The following is a 6,105-nucleotide window of genomic DNA, read 5'->3' on the forward strand; positions in this document are numbered from 1 at the left end:
TATCTGGCCTGGAATCTGACAGGACATATGTTATGAAGTTATTCCTGAATGTTGAAAAGATGATTATCTGTATCAGGCAGTGACAAAATTATTAATACTGCTGTCCTAAGTAGGAAAAGATATTGTTTACTCACTTGTCAGGAGCTTTAAGGGAAAAAGGTAGAAAGCAGAAGGTTAAAAATATGTGCTGGTTGCTACTGAATATGTTGAGCAAGATAGTATAAGAAAGAGATGGGCTTAAGAAATAATCGGCAGATTCAATAATAAAAAAGAAGACAGACAGGAGTCTTATAGAACTGGACAAAACTACTGCTCCTAGATCCCAAATAGACACAAAAGGGATGAACAAAAGCTTTGAACAAAATGATCAAATGACTTGAGGATAAACACATTAAGGATGAAGACTTTACACCTATTTTTCCTGATACCTTCAATGCAGAAAACATTAGATTGACAGAGAGACATGAGTCAAGAAAACAAATACAGTAGAAATGAGAACTACATCTTTAAAAACCCTAGCATTTTGTTACTGGCATATAAAATTCATTAGGATTAGAAGACAATTTAGCATCTGTGGGAAGTGTTTCCAAATAAACTACAGATTTAGGAGTGGAAGAGTCTTTACATGAGACGTATAACCACCCATGATCCCTGAAGCCACACTGACGACATAGGCTCCTGGTGTTTCTCTTTCCTCACTCACTGCTCCCTTCATCCTCATACTGGCTTCTCTGCCATCTTCAAGCCTGATTTGGAGCCCAGTCTATTCTCTCTGCATTCTCTTCATGAGCTTGGTTACACAATTACATGGTTTTAAGTAAAAATAGATTTATGACAAGTTTTAAAAAATCTCTAAATCTACAAACTCTTCACAAGGTTCCACAACTGATATTCTAATATTTATTTCCAGTTAGATATGTAATAGACCTCTCAAGTTTAAAATGTGCCATAACAACAAATAAGTAAATACATAAATTAATGAATAAAATGTATCAAACCAGAGCTCTTGTTTTTCTCGCCACTCATCCCACCCCTGCTGGCTTGTTGTGGTCTCAGCATTCTCATCTCAGTAAATAAACCACAATCAAACCAGATTCTCATTCCAAAAAGAAAAACATAAAAGAATATATATGTGAATATCTCTTCTGGAACAACAACTACAGAATCCTATTATTCCAACAACGTCCAGAGAAGTTATAGAATTTCCCTACATATATCCCCAAGTCACCCCTTGGGACCTGAAATAATATAACTTCAGTCCTGACTAAATCTCCAATTTATTCAACCTCTTACTTCTCCTTTCTTTGCTCCAGCTACATCAGTTGGTCTCTCTTCTTTATTTTCATCATAATGCAGCACCCTCAAATTAGTACTCTTGCTTCACAGCTGAAACATTCTCATCCATCAGGTTTCAGGTCAGATGACAGTTTCTCAAAGAGCCTTCCAGATTGCTTTATATAAAACAGCATCATCATTCCTTTGAAGTTTCATCACTTAATTAATTTCTACTAGCACTTATTAAAATTTGAGTTATCTTTTTATTTACTACTAGTCTCCACAGATTGAATAATGAATGAGATCGGTGTCTTGATAGTGTTGTTTACCACTGTGTCCCTGATAGTTCACTTTGAAAACAAATTGTTAAATAAGAAATATAATGAGTAGATTGAATATAATTAACCAATATTCTTCATTCTGTTATTTTAGAATAGCTATAATATGATCGATAGAACTATCACTTTGTTATTTTGGACTTAAGTCTACTTCTTCTATTATGAAATTTGATAAAATTTGATAAAATTTAACATTTTTGAAAATTTTATTTTTTTTTTATTATATGAAAACATTGCAAATCTCTTATTACGGACAAGATCCCTCAGCCAGTAAAAATTGATGTTTAGAAATCCATGGTATGTTTTTAAGAGATTCTCTGTATTTGGTTATATATAAGTAACCATATAGTGCATGTACTTAAACTTGCTAATAGTGTGATAATAAGTCGACTAGCCAGTGACATCAATAGATATACATATATATGCATACACACACACACACACACACACACACACACACACACACACACACATCCCCTGTCACTACCTTTCTTACCCTCTGAAGAAAAATCTTATTGTCTCTAAGGATATATATTAGATTTTCATATTTTTAATTAGAAGATAGCACTAACTGCATAGTTGTTAATCTGGGTCTTATTACATCAGATGAGAGAGCAGAGTAATGCCAAAGGGTTAAAAAACAGAGGGACCCAGAAGAGTTAAATTAGAGACCAAAGATTCCAAGAAGATGAAGCAACTTAAAACCTCCTTTCTCATGACTGTAAGTGGTCCACAGTCACATAACAATTGATAACAAAACCCATGATAACTTGCCAAATGTTTTGCTCAAAAATTTAGAATGATCATTTAACAATAATCATTTTACATCTATAATTTTATTCTAATTATTTTCCTTATGTCATAAAAACCCTAGAAATGTTAGTAATATATATTTCTTTCTTAATGAAAAAAGTAAAGTATTTGAAATAATTAGAAAAGTACCCGGGAAAAGAGGAGAGCATAAATTTAGACTGAGGAGCATTCAAGATGTAAATGTATCTTTTAAACTATAATATGTGTTTGTGGTCATTGCTAAAACACTCAAAGTCTATAGAATGTACTGATTATACACACAGACCCTGGAACTTCACTTCTTAGGCCACAGCCTTTAATAAGTTTCTTGATGTCTCTATACCTCAGTCCCCTCATCTGTAAAACAGATGTAAGCTGCAATGTACGTCATAGAGTTACTGCAGGAATTAAATGGGTAAACATAAATAAAACACTAGAAACTCATGCTACTCACTCATACTAGTTTAAATCTATACTGAAATGTAGCTTTCCTGAGATATTTTATGAGATAGTATGCCCTATTTTTTCCTTGTGATACTATTAAAAAAGAAAAACTAACAAAGGACAGAAACTGCCTATCAATTTTATCTCGATATCTGCTAAAACAATATATTACCATATTGAGTCTTTGCTTATTTGTAATTTTAAAAATCTGACAGAAGAGTCAGTGACTAAAACATTTCTGAATATCTGCTATATGTATGGAGAAGTTGAAATATACTCTTATAATAAGTCTATTATAATCATCAATAGAAGATAAAATTTGAGGTGCCTGGGTGGCTCAGTCAGTGTTAAGTGTCTGACTCTTGACCTCCTCGTTTCCTGAGTTGGAGCCCCATGTTGGGCTCTGTGCTGACACTGCAGAGTCTGCTTGGGATTCTCTCTCCCCCTCTCTCTGCCCCTCCCTCACTTGTGCTGTCTCTGTCTGTCTTGAAATAAACTAAAAAATATATATAGGATAAAGATAGAAAACTTTTGAGCACCTTACAAAGGACAAAAATAAAATTTAAAGGGTTATGGGCTGTGGTCTAATGATGCATACAACTTTTCAAACTAATTATATGTACTACATAAAAGCCAGATGTTAGCACCTAAACTCTAGATATTCCAGTGTTAAATCTGAAGTTTTCCTTAATATTGCTGTTCATAAGAACTACAGGGATATTTCACAGAAAGTAAGAAAAAGGAGAGAAGCAAAGAATAGAGAGAAGGGAGGAAGAGACAGGGAGGGAAAGAAAAGGGGAAAGGGAAGGGAGAGACAAGGGAGAAAACAGTCAAATGCCTTTGATAATTCTGATTCAGCAGCATTGCTGTGGTACTCAGAAATGTGTTTTTTCAGTAGACATGCCATCTACAAATGTTTCTATATTATGAGAAAACTGCTTAGCTCTTACAATGGGTTATAAAACAGATTTTAAAAGATTGTTAACAAATTAATAAATTATAATGACTAAATTTCAGTATCTGTCTTTTATTTTAAAATAGGATTTGTCAAAAAATAAATAAAACAGGATTTGTCAAATTGTCTTCTATTTTTAGATATAGACGTTAGCCTATCTTTTTGAAATAATTTTATTTAGGAAAAAAGTTTTAACTAAATATTTTCCTTAGCCTATTCTTCAGGCACTTGACTGGTCAAATTATATAAAAGTTTCTTTGGGCTCTATTTCTTTAACTAGTTAATATAAATTCTACACAATTGGCACACAAAGATATACGGTTAGGTATATTTGTTATAAAATATGAATGTAAAATAAATGTAAATAAAATAAATATTTTTTGTACAGTGTACTTGTGATTGGCTAAAGTATCTATTTAATACATGAAATAAAATGTCATTCATCATTTTATGTGATCCTGCAATTTAGTACTGATCATAAAACAAAAAATTTAAAGAAAAAAGCTATACTTATAAATCATCTAGCTCAAATGCAATGGGTCTGTAGATTAGGACACTGAGTCTGAGAAAATGTAAAGTGTTTTTAAATACAGAGATTAGATCCCAAATTGCTATATCATATCGCATGCTAACATATAATCACCATATATGTATATACATATACACTGAAAGTTGCTCAATGAAACTAAACATTATGTAAAGTAAAAGTATTAAAATTAATCCATAGGTACTATGTTATGTAAAAAAAAGTTTAAAAATAATTTTATATGTTTCAGAATCTTTTTAAGAATGCAAGTGATCACAGAAACACATCATATGGTCATAAAGATTTATAAGCTGTTAAATGAACTTCAGGGCAGATGCAGAGAACATGTAACACCTGGCATAGACAGTACGTCTAATGATAATACAAATCCTTTATGGTACATTAACACCTTCAAAAATGACTAATGTCCTAAGATTAACTCCGCAGAAAGTTACAGATGAGGGTCAAAATGAAATGTAATTCTGTGAAACAAAATCAGCAATAGAATTCATCTAATGTTTCTGTTATAACTGTTGCAATTAATATTTTCCAATAAACATAATTTAAGGTCTATGATGAATGATATTTATTTCTTTTAGGATCTGGGCTATTTTGAGATTTATCTGAATTAGAAATATTATATATTCTATTTCTCATTATGTGCCTAATTAATTCAATGTATTAAAAATTCATCTTACTTTGTTCAGATCAGGCAAGCTAACACTTTTTAATTTCATTGTGCTCAAAAATTAATTCTTTCTGCTACTTTAAGGCCAAATAACTTATTCATATTACTCAAATCATCAGAAAAGCATAACTTTCCCCTTAACACTTTTGTGAAACTAAAACTTCTCTGAAAGTTCTTCCTTCTTCCACAATATTCAAATTTCATAATGGGTAACTTAGAATGAACCAAGTAATATAATATTTTACTCCATATGTGATTTTTGTTGTTTATTGCATTATTATACAGAACAATGTAAACAATGATTGTATGAAGATAAATTTCCAAATAACTAAGTCCAAGCATTTAAAAATATAAAGGAATCCTTAGGTTAAAATTTCAATATCTTTCCTTGTAAGCATTTCTAGAAAGTTATCTCTTGTTTATACATATATATATATGAATAAATTGAAAAAGACAAAATGAAATTTCGCTAAGCCTAAATAGCAATAATTTATCATAAGGTAAATCACATAGAGTATTTGAATATTGTCTGAAGTTTGTTATAAGGTATATCAAAAGATGTATCTCCCATTAGCTCTTTGTTTCATGGAAGTATTTAGTTCTATTAGTCTATCACAATAACTGATAAGTTAATTATAGACTAAGTTTTAGTAAAATCTGTGTTCTTGCCTATTTATATAGAATCTATTATTTTCTGATTGATTCTTGTGTCTAGAATTATTTCTTATTTTAAATACTTCAGGTTGCAGATTAGAAAATATAAACGGAATCAACTGTTTATGTACATAAAGTCTACTATCGGTGGAACAATAAATTTTTTGTTAATTTATGAGCTGCCTGGGTGGCTCAGTTGGTTGTGTCCAACTCTTGGTTTTGGCTCAGGTCATGTTCTCATGGTTCGTGAGTCTGAGCCCCACGTCTGGCTCTTCACTGATAGTGTGGGGCCTGCTTGGGATTCTCTCTTTCCCTCTGTCTCTGCATCTCTGCCTCTCTCTCTCTCCCTCAAAATAAATAATATCTAGTGTTATTTGTCTACTTACTTTCAATTGTACAGTTGGTCATGAGTCTTTTTCTTTGAAATGTCCAT

This window comes from Hyaena hyaena, unplaced genomic scaffold (assembly GCF_003009895.1).
Source record: "Hyaena hyaena isolate Hyena2069 unplaced genomic scaffold, ASM300989v1 scaffold_872, whole genome shotgun sequence".
NCBI lineage: Eukaryota > Metazoa > Chordata > Mammalia > Carnivora > Hyaenidae > Hyaena > Hyaena hyaena.